Source organism: Ranitomeya variabilis, chromosome 4, assembly GCF_051348905.1.
Source record: "Ranitomeya variabilis isolate aRanVar5 chromosome 4, aRanVar5.hap1, whole genome shotgun sequence".
Lineage (NCBI taxonomy): Eukaryota > Metazoa > Chordata > Amphibia > Anura > Dendrobatidae > Ranitomeya > Ranitomeya variabilis.
This window is the reverse complement of record NC_135235.1, coordinates 370,537,910-370,557,867: the sequence shown is the minus strand read 5'-3', so window position 1 is coordinate 370,557,867 and position 19,958 is coordinate 370,537,910.

The window sequence follows — 19,958 nt, the reverse complement described above, 5'->3', positions numbered from 1 at the left end:
GGTCTTGGAAGAGTTTTATTAGTGAGTCTTCATAAGTGATTTCTTGGGTTTCATGGGATCTGCAGAGTGTCAAGTCCTTCATGCAGTATTTAAGAAAGCGACTCAACACATCTCGTGGGTGTTCACCCTGTTTGGGTTCGGGACTTAGCACCCTGTGCACTCTAATGAGTTCAATTTCTCTGGGGTCACTGTCCAGCAGTATCTTGCTAAAGATCTCTGTTGCAGTGTTAAATATGCTTATTTCGCACCTTAATTTATTCAGGACTCTTTACCAGATGCGATACTCTTAAAGAAAAATGTCATGATATTTGTTTTGTTGGATTGTCCACAAAAAAACACATTGCAGCAAAACATAAAATAGGTGAAGTAGTTACAAAGAGATTGTCCATTTGAGATTCTGAATGGTAAATGGTGTCTGTCTTTGTCATGGAGTAGAAGTCATCATGGCTACCATCTGTTCATTTTTTCTGTGTGAAGTCTGTAGAGAGTGAAGGTGACAGCCCCCGTGTAACAGCCCCCACCCTCTTAAAAGCCGTGGATTATATATGTCTTATAGAACACGTGTTCTCTCTATATGGTGTTAACTTTACTCTGAGCTAAGTATACAGAAATAGCTTTTGTAATGTTAGCGAGATGCAATGTGCTCAGTACAGAATTGAGAATAAGAATATTTCAATTAATAATTAATATTTAACAATTCCCCCTTTTGAGGATGACAGACATTAATTGGAACCCTCAAAGTTGTTATTTTTATAAGATCTTCTTTCTTCTTTTCTTCTTCTTTGTCAAAATAATTTAATGTCCATAATAATAATAATAAATTATTGTTATACGTACTCAATAACATAATAATATGTACATTCATGTTATGGTAAGCCATGACAAATATTCATATAAAATATATAATTATACTTCCCTATACATAATCAAAGCATCTCAGGTCCGATCTGGTCTTCAGCTTGATGTCTTCTTCTTGGTTCTTTGAAAACAATATTATAATTCTTTTGAAATAGATGATAGTATGTTGATATTGTAGAAACCGTGAGTCATGTGTCAATCAAAGTCCATAAATTCAAATGTTGATAAGAAAACAAAGTCAATAGATGAATTGTAGCTTTAATATCTGTGCAGTGTTACTTTTAGAGACCTGGATTTACATTGGCTTGCCTTGGATGTTATCTGGAATTCTTCCATACCATCCGCACTGTTCTTGGAACAGGTGTGACGTCTTTGGCCAGCACAGCAAGGGTTAAATTGACTATTCCTTGCTAAACATAGCACCATAAACAGTTCTTAATGCACAAGACACATGTCAGGGTTGCAGTGTCCTGACAATTACCTGATTGTTCACCAGCTTTCATGGAAGCTTTATAGGTGATAGGAAACCACTGGAACATGATAAAAACATGATAACACAGTTTATCTTAGTATCATAGGATCATCATCCTCTCCAATTGTGGTTGTCAGTTAGATACTGTAATCATGGTTGTCAGTGATTGATACTGCAGTCATGGTTACCAGTGATGAATACTGCAGTTTTGGTTGTCAGTGGTGACATGAATTGTAATTGACACAGTCTATTATTACTCAGAAATCATAGCATTGTTACCTTGTGGAACTTGTGTATAGCTGATTTTTCTTCTTGCAAATTCTTAGAATCAATTGAATTTATAAAAATGAAAAGTCTTTATTACCGTAGCTCCAGTATCTTGATTGAAGTCTTCATTCCCTAATTCTATACCAAATCTGGTAATTTTCCTAACCTATAATATCACAGCGTACCATAGCAATCAATAATATCCATATAATTTTCAGAATATTCATATGAAATTCATTTTTGGAAAAGTAAAATAATAATAAATGATAATACATTATTAACCATATTCTTCATGTGATAGAACATTTTTATGTTATAGGTGTAATTTCTTTTTGAACCTATAGATGTCAGTGTGTTTTTTATGTACAAGTGTTTCCATCTTAATTACTAAAACTTTATTAATAAACTGTATTTATGAGACCAATAATATGTAAGAATGTAAAGCCATGAACCAAAACAACAATATATATGAATGAATGAGTGAATGAATTGTTGTATTTAACTCAGAATTGAAACATTTCTCCTTATAATGAAACCATATGATCACTATATTTAATGAAGCAATATTCTTGTGCTAGACATTACTTTATTAAATATTGATGTTTTCTTCCTGAGATAAACAAAATACAAATTAAGAATAAAAATGAAGCATAAAAATAAGAATAAAAATAAAAATAAGGCCTTTATATGTTGATGATAAATGCAGAGGTTATGTCTCAATAGCACATTCCCTTTAATATTTTCATTATCTAGATGTTTTTGTATTTGTCATAACCTTGTATTGCCAAAATATTGAAATTATGCAACTTTGCATATAATACCCTTCATTAGAGTAAAAAAATGACTTTTATAATACTTAATGTTATTATACCCAATATTACCTTATTAATATTTCTTCTTTATTAAAATGTGTGAAGAAGTATTTATTGAAATTTGATGTAATCAGCATCAAGAACACATTTCCCCCTTAATACCAAAAAATATTATTTTATGAAAAAATTAATTTGAAAAAAACTAAATTAAAAATAATTAATTATTTTATAACTGTCATATCAGCTTTATACCATATATTTTCCTGAAGATGTATACCCATCTATGTAACCATTAAAAAAACACTGAATATCATAAAATTATCATTTGGAAAAATGTTCTAAATGTAGATTTTCTTGATAGACCATATTGATATGTGATTGCACTTCTCCACTGTTAACTACATCAGGAAATAATACTTACCAAAGAAATATAGAAATTTATGTTGAGTAAATAATATTTAAATATACCTTAATATTCTAATAATTTAACTGAATCGCATTATTTCCCATGAACACAAGTTTTTTAATTTTTTTTATTTTTTTAACGTACCATGAATCATGAGGCCTCTTTCATACATCAAACTTTATATTCACTCTTAGCAACTGCTCTTAAACGCATCTGTCATCTGTCACTCAGACTGTGAAACACATATAAATTGAAACTACATATTCTACATACAAAGATATGAATACATGTATGTTAACCCAAATTATTGTATCCTAATTATCAATGAGCATTGTAAACTATTAAATTTAATATTTTAATATTTCTTTAAATATTCCCCAAATACACATTACCTAACACTTTGTAAACCATTTTATGGATAGAAAGACTCATAAGATCTTGGCCTTTGACTTGTAAAGGCTGAGGGGTTTCTCAAAAGTTCTTCTTACTGAGATTACCAGCTTTAAACTGAAACATGGGTGTATGGTATCCTAATTATTAGCCCACAGTTCATGGAAATTGGAAATTCTAAAGAAAAATAATAGATAAAGGTTAAATTTCATACTCATTCAAAACCAAAACAATCTAATAAACATATGTATATATTTACTATATGTATTTAATGTAGTTCTAAATATTATTACTGGAGTACATTTAAATTATTTCACTATACATATAAAATAGTTATAAAATCTCTACTTATACAAATATGCTATTTACTGTATACTGTATGAATATATAGAACTGCAAAATTATACTGTTTAAAATACTTACAAATTACTAAATAATACTTTGTATAACATATTTACACAGCATATAATATAATTACATTTTTAGCCAATTCCTAAACCAAATCTTACCTCTCTGTAGATAATGTCCTGAAAAACTCTATTTAAAATTGTCATTTTTTAGACTTATGGATTCTTTGAAAAGCTCTGATAATGGAGTCTTCAGCTTACCTCCCATAAGGTGGCTTTGTGAAGACGCCTGCTCCTGTTTCTGTCTGTCAATTTCTGCCATTTGTCGCTAAACAGAAAGATCTAAACCTTCAGTAGTTTTTAACTCTTTCAGTGCAACTTTTTCAGTTGACCCTTGGATCTTTTGGTAGGGCTTGTAGCAAATATGTAATTTTATTCGTACTTCATAGACTTGATTTTGGGGAAAACTCAGTTTTGGAGATTTTGATTTTGGCTTTGAGTAAAATGTTACTCTGTCTGTTTTTAAAAACTTAGTATGATTTATTTTCCTTTCAAGATTCTCATGTTTTCTAGAAAAATCAAGGGATTGCGCATATTCAAATAAAGAATCTTTTTGTGATGCAATAACACAAGATACAGAATTTAGCAATCCAAATTTGTTTACAAAACAATTTATCATTCATTGTATATTGAAATTTGTAAAGACAGTTTTGTACAACCTTTCAAATATGGACATGAATGTAGAAGTACATTCTTTCCGGCCAATCCTTAATTTTAGAAGAATATTAGTGATGAGAAAACGTGCTCGCCACTACTCGTTACTTGCTCGAGGATCACTTTGCTCGGTCTACTCGGTGAGCATCGAGCATTTCCGTGATTACTCGGCGGGAAGTGAGGTCTCCACCCAGCATTTTTGGAGGACTTTAGAGACCCAATCATGCTGCAGGCAATGAAACGCCGCAGCCATCTTTGTTGTGGTCGTGCAGTGATTGGCTTGGCATCACAGCATCATCCTGAGTATAAAAGACCTGGCACCGCCCTGCTCACCACATTCAGCTCCGGATTCAGTGAGAGTAGGGAGAGCTGAGGCAGAGATAGGGTCAGAATCGTGGCTTTTATAGTTAGTGTAGGTCTGCAGCTGTTAAATCCACAACTCCTGAGAAACCAACAGTCCTTTTTAGGGCTAATTCATGGGTCCCGATATTTCAGCATCAAGTAGGCAGGGCACGGCATATCCACATCAGCGCAAGGGCTGCAGGCACTGTATGTGTGTACGTTGCTCCCACTGCATACCTCCCAAAACTCCATAACTGTCTGCTGCTGCAGCTTCTTTACTATATACCTAGTTGCATTTTTTTCCCAAAAATTCACCCCCCCAAAAAAATATACAGTGTGTTCTGTCAGACTGAGGCCTGTTTAGAAATCAGTTTGTCAAGCATAAGTAGCATAGTTGTGTGTGCTAGCCTTGTGCCATGTTTTTTTTTAGGTTTTAAATTCACCAGAAAAGGCCTTATGTATCTGTGTGCTCCAAGTTTAGGCACTTAAGGCCATTTTTCAACTGTTTTTGCTGTCTGTTACTCTAATTATATACAGCAGTTTTTTGCCTGAAAGAAAATACAGGCCACATATTTGGCAATGTGGTATTTCCGTCAAATGCCTCAAATAACTGCGTGCTCCAAGTTTGGGCATTGTAGGCCGGTTTCCAACTGTTTTTCCTGTCTGTTACTCAAATAATATACAACACTCTTTTGCATTAAAATAAAAATACAGGCCACATATTTGGCAGTGTGGTATTTCTGTGACAGGCCTCATATATCTGTGTGCTCCAAGTTTGGGCATTTTAGGCCAGTTTCCAAATGTTTTTCCTGTCTGTCACTCAACTAAAATACAGCACACTTTTGCATTAAAATTAAAATAAAGGCCACTTATTTGCCAGTGTGATATTTCCATGACAGGCCTCATATATCTGCGTGCTCCAACTTTGGGCATTGTAGGCCGGTTTCCAACTTTTTTCCTGTCTGTTACTCAACTAATGTACAGCCCTCTTTTGCATTAAAATAAAAATACAGGCCACAAATTTGGTAGTGTGGTATTTCTGTGACAGGCCTCATATATCTGTGTGCTCCAAGTTTGGGCATTTTAGGCTGGTTTCCAACTTTTTTGCTGTCTGTTACTCTAATTATATACTGAATTATTTTGCATAAACAAAATTAAAATTACATGCCACATATGGAACAGTGTGGTGTTTCTTGAAAAATACTTCACTTTAAAGTTGTTATGGCTGTTTCATGACTGTCTTAAATGCTGCATCTACTACTACCACCATCATCTTCTGCCTAGAGGAAATCACTGCGCACATAGAAAGTCTGAGGAGCAGAGTGTGAACGATTGGGCGGTGTTATACTCTGTCTCTGTATTATGAAGTCGTTTTCTCCCACCAATAAAAGCGGTACTGCCATAAAGCGAGGAGCCATGTGCCCAGTGACCGCCAGAGAGCGAGGCACCGTGCGCTCCATGAACGTGAGTATAGCGCACGTGCGTAGCAGAGAGATATAGCTCAGGCTCCGTGTTTAGCTTTGCTAAACAAAAATTAAAGGGCACAGAGGACATTGGTATGGTCAGCAAGGTACTCCCTCTGCATTTTCACAAACTTTGCAGTCCTTGTGAGAGTCTACCATGCCTCAGTGCCAGGGCGATGGGAGGGTCTGAGAAATCTCTCCCCGAACTTTGCCAGTGTTCCACTGACTCTGCTAGATTGGAGTTGTGTCTCTTGCATCTGTACTCCTTACTTGGCCAACAAACTGTGACCTCTTCTGCCAGTGTTTTCAGATTGGAATATTTTAAATAATTCAGCAAGAAGGGCCTTATGCTCCTCCAACATTGTACTACATCTGTCTGCCTCTGGAATAAGAGATATAACATTCTACTGGTAGCGTGGGTCTACAAGTGTCAACAACAATCAGTATTGCCTGTCGCCCAAAATTTTGAAAACGCGGGGGTGACGTGAAAGGCAGTGTAACATAAACTCAGCCATGCGTGCAAGACTGCTAACAGTCGATACTTCAGTGTCCTCACCAAGAGGACAACTGACCATGCCCTCCTCCCCCTCCTTGTCCTCTGGCCTCCACAACTTTGGACAAATCTCCATAATATCATTGGAAATACATCATTGTAACTACATTCCCCTGTAGCTTTTATCTCCCCCACCTCATTGTAGATTGTAAGTTGTCACGAGCAGGATCTTTTTTTGGGGTTTAATTATTGTTATTGTTGTTACTTAGTGTAGATTGTAAGCTGTCACGAGCAGGGTTGTTTTATTTCTGTTTAATTATTGTATTACTGTTATCGTTGTTACTTAGGAGTCAGGACTGTTGTGTTTGAAACTGTAAATATGTTGACGCTATATTAATAACTATAAATATTAATATTAGAACACAGAGAAGCAGGATGGAGATGTTAATTATGGCATCATTGCCGATCACCATCTTGGTGAATTCCTCAAAGTTTTGGAGGAAGGTACATATGTCTGACATCCTTGCCCACTCCTGAGATCTTATGTGTGAAGTCAGAACTGAATACCGACGGCCTTGTTGATGCTGGTAGTCAACAACTGTCCTCTTCTGCTCACAAATCCTTTCCAAAACATGCAGTCTAGAGTTCCAATGCATGGGGAGGACATCACACACCAGTCGGTGAGCCAGAAGCTGCAAGTGCTGCAGAAGTACAGCAAGGGCGGATGAAGCTCTAGCTGACTTTCTAAAATGGGTCCGCAGAGCCTCGTACTTTTCCTAACAGATCTGGCACCTCCGTGTCACTTTTCCGAAAATGTTGAACAATGAGGTTAAGCACATGGGCCAGGCATGGCACGTGTGTGAGCTCGCCTCGACACAGAGCAGCCACCAGGTTCCAGCCATTGTCACACACAACCATGCCTGGCTGTAGGTTCAGTGGTGTCAGCCACAGATCTGCCTGCTCTTTCAGAGCTGTCCAAAACTCTTCATCATTGTGCGGTTTGTCACCTAAGCATATCCGCTTCAGCACAGCCTTTTGCCGCTTGCCTGAGGCAGTGCTGCAGTGCTTCCAGCTTGTGACTGATGTGTTTCTTTCGGAGATGGAGGCTGAAGAGGATGCAAAGGAGGAGGAGGTGCAGGAGCTGTAGACTGTGGGAGCAACCCAGATTGATGTAGGGCCCGCAATACTCGGGGTTGGGAGGACATACACCATCCCAAGTTTGGACTGGGCCCCGGCTTTCACTATGTTAACTCAGTGTGCCGTTAGTGAGATGTACTGTCCCTAACCACAAGCACTTGTCCACGTGTCTGTGGTTAGGTAGACTTTCCCAATAACAGTATTGTGGAAGGCACGAGAAATGTTGTGGGACACGTGCCTGTGTAATGCCGGGATGGCACACCGGTACATATAGTCCCGCATGTTTAGGGCCTCTGGGTGATCCTCGACTCTGCCCTCTCTTTCAAGATACATATCCAAGCCCTTGCCTCCTACATCTCAAAAACATTTCCAGGATACGTACATTCCAAGAAACTGCAAAATTGTTTGCGCACGCCCTCATAATATCCCGCCTCCACTATTGCAACCTTCAACTCTCTGGCCTCCCCTCTAGCACTCTTGCACAACTCCAATCTATCCTAAAGTCTGATGCCTGAGTAATCCAACTGTCCCTCTATTATTCCCCAGCCTCTCCTCTCTGTCAGGCCCTTCACTGCCTTCCAATTGCCCAGAGACTACAGTTCAAGACCCTAACTGTGATAGGCAAAGCCTTTCACAACCTAGAAAAGGGAGGAGGGGGGAGGGGGAAGGGTTGAAGCTTGACACGCCGAGACATACATCTGAGAGCCGTTGCAAATGAATGTAACTGGTGGGTGCCGTACCTTGCTGGTGATTTTCAGCTGAAGTAGAAGAAAGGAGAAATGGGAATTTCCAGCACGTCCATCCAGTGTAAGTAAAATAACCAAAATTTATTAGAACATTTTAAAAAACAATTTTAAAAAAAGAGAGAGGAACCCTCTTTGCCTGACGCGTTTCTGGCGCACCACAGTGCCCTTAGTCATAGGAACTAATACAACATGGTTAAACTGGTTTATATATGACAGGGAACCAATCACAGACATAGCAATCAATTTCATTGGAAAAGGCTGCAGCTAGACTCACATAACAGAACGTTAACTTATTTTTCTCCAAATATATTGAAAATACACAAATATCTGTTTTAAATTACCACAAAATCTGTTTGTCAATTCAATATATATAAAAAAGATCATTTTTGTAATTCATACCATGTGGATATTTGGTGTCTAAAGTTAGAATCCAAAAAGCTTCCCGCAGAGCTAATTGCTTCCTCCAATCTGCACCTCTAGGTGACTGACTGACCCTTTCAATGCCAAAAAAAGAAAAATCTGATAGATCGCCTTTTTGCACAGAAATAAAATGTTTAGTAGCCCCAGAATAACCTGAATTATTATTTTGTATATTAGCTATATGTTCCGAAATTCTTTTTTTAATTTTCCTTGTGGTATAACCTATATAGCAAATATTGCAGGCTTTGCATTTTATGCAGTATATGACATGATCAGAGTCACAATTGATAAATGATTTTATATTATAAGTGACATTGTGATTCGAAGAAAAAGAAGTTATTTTGTTGTCTGCAAATTTGCAGACATTGCATCTATTACCAGAACATTTAAAGAAACCCTTCACTGATAGCCATGATGTGGGAGGTTTTTTTGGGCGCACCATACTGGGAGATAAAACATTCCCCAGTGTGCAACCTCTTTTAGCCACTATCCTGCATCCGTTTTGGAGAATTGTGCACAAAGATCTATCTTGATTGACTACAGGAAGATATTTGAGAATGATCTGTCTGATTTTGTTATACTGACTGCTATAAGCAGTAGAAAAAGTGATCTGCGTTTCAGAAGCGGCACTTACATTCTTATTTTCAGAATACAATAAATTGGTACGTGGAATTTTGGAAACTTGTCTGAATGCATGCTTTATGTTAGATTGTTTGTACCCTCTATCAAGCAGTCTATCAGAATTAATACAACTCTCCTTATGGAAATTTTCTTCATTAGAGCAAATTCTTCTTGCTCTGGTGAGCTCCCCCCTAGGAATGGCATGAATAGTATGACGAGGGTGTGAGCTTGAAGACATCAGGATCGTATTACCAGAGTTGTCTTTTCTGTAGAGTGAGGTGTTAACCCTCTGTGTTGTGTTACTGCCTGTAAGGAGTACATCCAAGAATGACACTTCGTCTGAAGGAATGCCGCTGGTGAAACGCAGATTGCACTGATTGTCATTCAGGTAGGACATAAAGTCAGAAATTTTAGTCACATCCCCCTGCCAAATTAGGAAAATGTCATCCACAAATCTCCCATACCAATTAAGGTATGGGAGAAATGGATTGTCATCTGTAAATACGTAAATTTCTTCCCACCATGCCATAAATAAAATTGCTAAAGATGGAGAGAACTTAGACCCCATAGGAGCACCCATGGTCTGGATGTAATACTCATTTTGGAACATAAAGAAATTGTGCTTTAGTAAATAATGTAAAGACGCAAGAATAAACCATTTCAATGAGTCTGAGTAACTGCTATACTTATTTAGGTGATATTCAATTGCTGTCATAGCCAAAGAGTGGGGAATGCATGAATATAAATTTGTGACGTCACAAGTTACAAAAGAATAATTGTGGCACCACTGAAAAGTGTCAAAAACCTTCAAAACTGATGAGGTGTCTTTAAGATACCCTGGAATTCTTGGGATCAAAGGTTGAAGATATTTGTCAATCAAATGACTAAGATTTTCATTTAGGGAACCCATCCCAGAAATTATAGGTCGCAAAGGTGGAGGGAAAACATTTTTATGTGTTTTTGGGAGCCCATGAAAAATGGGAATAATTGGATGTTCCGGAAGTAGCCATTTATAAATTTTGTTGTTAATGACCGCCAATCTCTGTGCATTATTTAGTATATCAGTCATGTCATATTTGAAAGACAATGTAGGGTCAGATCTTAAGGAAGTGTATGTGCTGGTATCCTGTATAATAGATATTATCAATTTACAGTACAAAGCAGTATCTATGACTACTATACAGCCCCCTTTGTCCGACTGACGAATTGTCAAATCATGATTACGTTGTAAATCTCTAACAGCCTGAGATTGAATTTTACTCAAGTTACTTCGATAATTAGCATTTCGTGTTTCAGCATGTAGTTTTTTCAAATCCTGTTCTACTAAGGTCTGAAACAGGTCTAGAGCAGGAACTCTTGATTGGAGGGGATAATATGCCGGATTAGATGAAAGCACCTGCACATCTTCGTCCTTTATTTTGTCCTCATCAGAATTTTCCTCCTGAAGGGAGGTTAAAGTAAGTAGCACGCATTGTTCCATAAAGGAAAGGGACGCATTATTTTCCTTGGTGCAATATGATCTTTTACTACCAGGATTAAAGTCATTTTGGTTATCTGAAAAAAAATGTCTTTTGACCGTAAGAAGACGAGTAAATTTGTTGACATCTTTAATAGTCTCAAATAAGTTGAAATTGCCAGTTGGAACGAAGTTCAGACCTTTGGCCAATACTTCAATTTGTGTAGGGGATAGAATGGTAGGAGTCAAAACTATGATACTATCCAGATGCTGGTTCAATACTGATATCTGCGTTTCCTTTCCCTCCTGGGATATCTTCTCCATTCGCCTCTTGCGGGCTCTCCTACCCCCCCTCCTCCTCCGGCGTTTTTTGACATAGCAGTGTTGTGAGCATGTCTAGCATCTGCACTGGAAAAGGACGCATCTGTTTCACAATCCGATGGATTATACTCCGATGAAGAGAAAGACACAGATTTTCTACGTGCATATTCACATTGATGCCACTGAGGTTGGTTTCTAAGTATAGGGTTGGGTGTATAATCAGTCCGTTGTTTCCATGAATACACTTTGTCATTTTTATAGTCAAAAGAATCTCTGTTAAACTTAGATTTTTTCATTTTTAGAATGGAGTCCTCCATAGTCTTTAAATGATCAGTCATCTTTTTAGAAAGCATATCAAAATCAGGCTGGTCTGTGTATTTGGAAAGTTCTTTGTTAGTATTATCAATGTCCACCTTAAGTTGGTGAAGTTTTATTTCTTCATATGATATAATCAAACTCATAAGTTTTAGCGAGCATTGTGAAAGAATCATATTCCATTCAGAGAGAAATTTATCAGAAAAAATATAAGTAGGAGATTTTTTCATACGCAGACCCCTGGGAACCATTTCTTTTTCAACATATTTTCTAAGAGTATTATGGTCCCACCAGGTGCGTATTTCTTGCTGAGAAAACTTCTCTAGTTTCGAATAGAGATCTTTCAGCTCACTGGGTGGTGCAGAGATACCATCTGTGTTATCAAACACTGAGGCTAATTTAGCCATGCGGGAGTCCATGATTAAATGAAAAACTGCACAGTGTGTATAGATAAAACTACACTTATGTGCTAGTTGCTGCGTTTCCCAAACATGAAAATTTTGCAATGAAATAAATAGTAGTATTATATAATACCGTCCGTATGATCAAACAAAAATGTGAACACACTCGGACTTTGAACAAAAACTTCAGCGGAGCTCCAAATCACTGCATAGACAATTCAGAAAAGGGGGGAGGGGGAAGGGTTGAAGCTTGACACGCCGAGACATACATCTGAGAGCTGTTGCAAATGAATGTAACTGGTGGGTGCCGTACCTTGCTGGTGATTTTCAGCTGAAGTAGAAGAAAGGAGAAATGGGAATTTCCAGCACGTCCATCCAGTGTAAGTAAAATAACCAAAATTTATTAGAACATTTTAAAAAACAATTTTAAAAAAAGAGAGAGGAACCCTCTTTGCCTGACGCGTTTCTGGCGCACCACAGCGCCCTTAGTCATAGGAACTAATACAACATGGATAAACAGGTTTATATATGACAGGGAACCAATCACAGACATAGCAATCAATTTCATTGGAAAAGGCTGCAGCTAGACTCACATAACAGAACGTTAACTTATTTTTCTCCAAATATATTGGAAATACACAAATATCTGTTTTAAATTACCACAAAATCTATTTGTCAATTCAATATATATAAAAAAGATCATTTTTGTAATTCATACCATGTGGATATTTGGTGTCTAAAGTTAGAATCCAAAAAGCTTCCCGCAGAGCTAATTGCTTCCTCCAATCTCCACCTCTAGGTGACTGAGTAACCCTTTCAATGCCAAAAAAAGAAAAATCTGATAGATCGCCTTTGTGCACAGAAATAAAATGTTTAGTAGCCCCAGAATAACCTGAATTATTATTTTTTATATTAGCTATATATTCCGAAATTCTTTTTTTAATTTTCCTTGTGGTATAACCTATATAGCAAATATTGCAGGCTTTGCATTTTATGCAGTATATGACATGATCAGAGTCACAATTGATAAATGATTTTATATTATAAGTGACATTGTGATTCGAAGAAAAAGAAGTTCTTTTGTTGTCTGCAAATTTGCAGACATTGCATCTATTACCAGAACATTTAAAGAAACCCTTCACTGATAGCCATGATGTGGGAGTTTTTTTCGGGCGCACCATACTGGGAGATAAAACATTCCCCAGTGTGCAACCTCTTTTAGCCACTATCCTGCATCCGTTTTGGAGAATTGTGCACAAAGATCTATATATTTGTGTATTTCCAATATATTTGGAGAAAAATAAGTTAACGTTCTGTTATGTGAGTCTAGCTGCAGCCTTTTCCAATGAAATTGATTGCTATGTCTGTGATTGGTTCCCTGTCATATATAAACCTGTTTATCCATGTTGTATTAGTTCCTATGACTAAGGGCGTTGTGGTGCGCCAGAAACGCGTCAGGCAAAGAGGGTTCCTCTCTCTTTTTTAAAAATTGTTTTTTATAATGTTCTAATAAATTTTGGTTATTTTACTTACACTGGATGGACGTGCTGGAAATTCCCATTTCTCCTTTCTTTCTCAACCTGTCTTCATACATCTGCAACATGGTCTCCCAATGTCCGACTGGGTCATGGCTTCCTCTACCCTAACCCAGTGTGCCATCAGCGAGATGTACCATCCCTGCCCACATGCACTTGTCCAAGTGTCCGTGGTTATGTGCACTTTCCCTGTAACAGCATTGTAGAGGGCTCGGGTAATGTTGTGGGACACATGCTTGCTTGTGTAATGTCATTACGGCAGACCGTAAAAAATTGTGGCTTCTGAGTAACGAGTACCTTGTGATGGTTACCGCCATCAGGTTGCGGAAAGCTTACGTCTCCCACAGGCCTAAAATGCAATATTTCAAGTGCAAGCATATGACACATGTTTAGTAATGTTTAGTATAGTAATTTAGTACTGTGGCATTGGCTGCTTATTTAAGCTTGCGTTCCAAGGACTGGGGAATGGACAACTGAATGTTGCGCTGGGACAAGGACCTGGATGTGCTTGTTGATGGTGCTAGTTGAGATTGTGTGCAACTGCAGATGCAGGGCATGAGGCATCTTTGCATGCACCATGGACAGGGGATTGGCTTACATGCACAACATCGTAAGAAGCAGTGGTATCACCCGTAGACACTGTTCATGGAGCCTTGTGTTCAACCAACAAAATCGGGTGCTTTGCTGCCATGTGCCTGATCATGCTTGTGGTGGTTAGGATGGGAGATTTGCTACCCCTGCTGATGTGGGCTTGGCCGTTGGTGAAAATGGTCTTTTGGGGGTTATCGGCAGAGTCTTTTAAAAACAACCAGGCTGTTACGGGGACATGCTGTGTGTCCCTCTCCCACACCACCTCCCTACCTCGACCACGGTTTTTTGGTGTTCACCAAGGCTCGGTTCTAGGACCCCAACTCTTCTCCATCTACACCTTCAGCCTGGGACAGCTGATGTAATGGCATGGTTTGCAATATCATCAGTACACCGATAACATGCAGATCTACCTATCTGTACCTGACATTATCTCCTTACTGACCAAAATCACACGCTGTGCCTCTATTTTATCCTTTTATGCTTGCTTTCAAAAAGTGGACATGGACAACATAGAATACATCATCTTTCAACCATCTCGTGCTAAATAGACATGAGAGCTGTGTTTGCATCATTCGGTACCACTTTAGTAAGAAGGAAACTTTGCCCAAGAGAAAATGATTTTCCAGACATTCACGGCCTTTGTTGCACATTTTTGGCAGCTGTAATCTTCATCTTCTTGCTGTGGATGTGGTAAATTTCAAAGACGTCATCAATCTTGTAAAGCGGAAATCTGGTGTTTCCCAGTGTCGTGGCTATCTACGTTTAGTAAATAGATCAATGGCTGCACTCAACTGTACTAAAGCAAGGAAATGTGCAATACATTATATAGCCATAGGTAAGTGTTCACACTAGGCAGTCAGGTCAGGGACCCATCCGATCTGAGATTACCTTGACGTTTGGTGGATGGGCTCACATTTTTTGGCCAAATCTTGTGCTAAGCATCTCATGTGTTTTTTCATAGATTTCACAAGCCATTATGCTATTCACATTTCATGTATCGCACATTTCCTTGCTTTAGTACAGTTGAGTGCAGCCATTGATCTATTTGCTATGTAAGTCTTTTTTCGTTATGCACCTGTTCTGACTAGATTGCTGTTCAGTCAGTTTACCTATATTTACTATCTACGTTTAGTGGCATTCCTTTAACAGTGTTCGTTACACTAGAAAAAATAATTTTCGACTGTGACATTTGGATATTATTGGTAATATGTATGGGTGAAGATGAAGAAGCTTGTGCCACGGGTGTGTTTATAGTTACGGAGGGTGCACTCCTCTTTAAACTTATTTTTTCACAAGCATCCATCAGTTTGTTTGGTTTTCATCCAACACTGATCTGCTTTCTCTAATTCAGCATCTCATGAACATGTTGCACTTTGCCCTTTAGACAGACACGTGCATCTTTGGCAACATATTTTTGACAGGCATTTTTTAGGCCACGTCTAACACCGCATCTGCTGATGGGCATGAAACATATTCTGGGAATTGGTGGTGGCTAAATGTCTAAACATTGTAGGCTGTATCCTGCATCCCATACCTCTCATAGCCACCGCTGTTATTAATCATCTACGTTCCCATTCCTGTCATCACCATGTCCCTTTTCCTGATCATTTCATCCAGCGATTCATCTGCCATATTTTTACTAAAAACCTGCACCTTCCCAGCAGCAACTGTGTAGGAAATCAGTTTACAGTTTTGCAGGGTGTTTATGATGCCCGTAAGCAATTTAAAAAAATAAATAAATTGCCCCCATGGGAAAATGTTTGTCAGCCCATGCACTTAGTGTATGGGCATTACAAGTCTAGGAGACCGGCTCCTTTACATTGGGCCTACTTTTTAATGAGGCCTTCCTCCACCTCTCATCATTTTCCACTACTAGATCACCAGGGTTCATGTGTTCCGTGCTGCTACATACAGTCAATTTTAGGGCAAGGGTGTCTCGGAAGGCCATAGTATGTTTTTAATCAATGTATCCCCCTTTGGGAAATGTTTTTCAGCCCATAGTCACTTAGTGTATGGGCATTACAAATGTAAGAGAAATGCTCCTTTCAATTGGGCCTAGGTTTTAATGAGGCCTTCCTCCACCTCTCATCATTTTCTAACACTAGATCACCAGGGTTCATGTGTTCCGTGCTGCTACAGACAGTCAAAGTTTTGGTCAAGGGTGTCTTGAATGGCCATAGTATGTTTTTAATCAATGTATCCCCCTTGAGGAAATGTTTGTCAGCCCATGCACTTAGTGTATGGGCATTACAAGTCTAGGAGACCGGCTCCTTTACATTGGGCCTACTTTTTAATGAGGCCTTCCTCCACCTCTCATCATTTTCCACTACTAGATCACCAGGGTTCATGTGTTCCGTGCTGCTACATACAGTCAATTTTAGGGCAAGGGTGTCTCGGAAGGCCATAGTATGTTTTTAATCAATGTATCCCCCTTGGGGAATTGTTTGTCAGCCCATAGGCACTTAGAGTATGGGCATTACAAATGTAGGAGAAACGCTCCTTTTAATGGGCCTAGGTTTTAATGAGGCCTTCCTCCACCTCTCATCATTTTCCAACACTAGATCACCAGGGTTCATGTGTTCCGTACTGCTAAAGACAGTCAATTTTTGGGCAAGGGTGTATCCGATGGCCATAGTATGTTTTTAGTCAATGTATCCCCCTTTGGGAAATGTTTTTCAGCCCACAGTCACTTAGTTTATGGGCATTACAAATGTAAGAGAAATGCTCCTTTCAATTGGGCCTAGGTTTTAATGAGGCCTTCCTCCACCTCTCATCATTTTCTAACACTAGATCACCAGGGTTCATGTGTTCCGTGCTGCTACAGACAGTCAAAGTTTTGGTCAAGGGTGTCTTGAATGGCCATAGTATGTTTTTAATCAATGTATCCCCCTTGAGGAAATGTTTGTCATCCCATAGGCACTTAGTGTATGGGCATTACAAGTCTAGGAGACCGGCTCCTTTACATTGGGCCTACTTTTTAATGAGGCCTTCCTCCACCTCTCATCATTTTCCACTACTAGATCAGCAGGGTTCTTGTGCTCAGTGCTGCTACAGACGGTCAATTTTAGGGCAAGGGTGTCTCGGAAGGCCATAGTATGTTTTTAATCAATGTATCCCCCTTGGGGAATTGTTTGTCAGCCCATAGGCACTTAGAGTATGGGCATTACAAATGTAGGAGAAACGCTCCTTTTAATGGGCCTAGGTTTTAATGAGGCCTTCCTCCACCTCTCATCATTTTCCAACACTAGATCACCAGGGTTCATGTGTTCCGTACTGCTAAAGACAGTCAATTTTTGGGCAAGGGTGTATCCGATGGCCATAGTATGTTTTTAGTCAATGTATCCCCCTTTGGGAAATGTTTTTCAGCCCACAGTCACTTAGTTTATGGGCATTACAAATGTAAGAGAAATGCTCCTTTCAATTGGGCCTAGGTTTTAATGAGGCCTTCCTCCACCTCTCATCATTTTCCAACACTAGATCACCAGGGTTCATGTGTTCCATGCTGCTACAGACAGTCATTTTTTGGGCAAGGGTGTCTCGGATGGCCATAGTATGTTTTTAATCAATGTATCCCCCTTTGGGAAATGTTTTTCAGCCCACAGTCACTTAGTTTATGGGCATTACAAATGTAAGAGAAATGCTCCTTTCAATTGGGCCTAGGTTTTAATGAGGCCTTCCTCCACCTCTCATCATTTTCTAACACTAGATCACCAGGGTTCATGTGTTCCGTGCTGCTACAGACAGTCAAAGTTTTGGTCAAGGGTGTCTTGAATGGCCATAGTATGTTTTTAATCAATGTATCCCCCTTGAGGAAATGTTTGTCATCCCATAGGCACTTAGTGTATGGGCATTGCAAATGTAGAAGAAACGCTCCTTTCAATTGGGCCTAGGTTTTAATGAGGCCTACCTCCACCTCTCATCATTTTCCAACACTAGATCAGCAGGGTTCTTGTGCTCAGTGCTGCTACAGACAGTCAATGTTTTGCCAAATGTATCTATTATCCCCATGAAATATTAATTTACCCCCCATGAGCAAATGTTTGTCAGGCTATGCACTCCATCAGAGACCCACACCCCTACATTGGGCCTACTTATTAACTATCTCCTGCAATGTTTCTTCTTTACCTGACTCTAGATGACCAGGGTGAACGTGCTCTGTACAGTTATAGGCCGGTGCATTTTGGGCAATGGGGCTGTGATGGCAATAGTATATTTTTAAAAACTGTACCCCACATTGTTGAAACCACATCCTTGTTGGCAAAGACTTCATAAAATTTGTGTACCTTAAATAGCTCACTGAAAAAGCTCCTTTTTACGTTGCCTGGGTGCCCACACCAGTGAACACAATACGCTTCATATAAATTTGATAAAGCAATGCTGTTAGTTTGGCTCTGTAGTTCATTACAAATATTTCTTTGTCCACTATATTACTTTCTCTTCTTGAGAGCAAGAAGTTTGGCTGCAACAAATGTACAAATGGCGAATTTTCAAATGGCGATTTGGAATCCAAATTAAAATACTGTATACCAAATGCATTCAGACAATTACATAGCTGCATTTCTAGTAAAACATTAAGGTTTACTGAAACTCTGCCTGTGGTGCTTTGATCTAAATCCTTGTGGCTTTTATACTCTAGGGGTTTATGGCCCCTCGTCTGATAACTAGTGTTGAGCATTCCGATACCGCAAGTATCGGGTATCGGCCGATACTTGCGGTATCGGAATTCCGATACCGGGATTCCGATACTTGCCGCGTATCGGATACCGGAATCGGAAGTTCCCAGATTCAAAATGCACAAATTCAGCCAATGAGAATGATTCCAAGTGTGGGCACATCCTGTTTAGCATGGAGGGCATGAAACTACTGGCAAGGCTGTGATTGGCTGCTGAAATGATGTCATGATGCAGTTTAAAAGTCGCTGGCGCCATTTTGCGATCACTCTGCTGTGAATTCAGTTAGTGACAGGACGCTGTTTGCTGACTGAGGGACAGTTTAGAGATAGCGATTTGCTTCTTTGTGCTTTCCAAAGGCTAATTTAGCAACCGCTGTGTTCACCTACTATTCACCTTGCTTTTGCCTTGTAGCGCTGTTTTCACAGCGATCTGCAAGGTCTGTGTGTGTGTGTGTGTGTGTGAGTGCAGCCCACTCTCTAGTCTGAGTGCAGCCACATAGGCCATCCATAGCTGGTTGTATTCAGTTCAGGGAGGGTGGTTCATTGCCTCATACTGTTCTTTTTTTTTTTTTTTTCCAAGTAGTGTAGTCTGCTGCTAATTTATTCAAAAAAATCCTATTAGTGTCTTTCCACCCGTCTCCAGCTAATTTGTGGAAAAACACTACATAGGATAACGTAGAGGAGGGTTTTTGGGCCTTGCAGCGCCGTTTACGGCTGTCTGCATGGTCTCCGTGTGACTGCAGCTCGCCCTGTAGTCTGTGAGCAGCCATAGCCTGGTTGTCTCCAGCTCAGGGTTCCTCACTGCGTCATACCGCCAAATCAATTTTCATTTTGTTTTAAGTAGTGCAGGCTGCTGCACATTTTTTCAAAAAATTCCTATTAGTGTCTTTCCACCCGTCTCCAGCTAATTTGTGGAAAAACACTACATAGGATAACGTAGAGGAGGGTTTTTGGGCCTTGCAGCGCCGTTTACGGCTGTCTGCACGGTCTCCGTGTGACTGCAGCTCGCCCTGTAGTCTGTGAGCAGCCATAGCCTGGTTGTCTCCAGCTCAGGGTTCTTCACTGCGTCATACCGCCAAATCAATTTTCATTTTGTTTTAAGTAGTGCAGGCTGCTGCACATTTTTTCAAAAAAATCCTATTAGTGTCTTTCCACCCGTCTCCAGCTAACTTGTGGAAA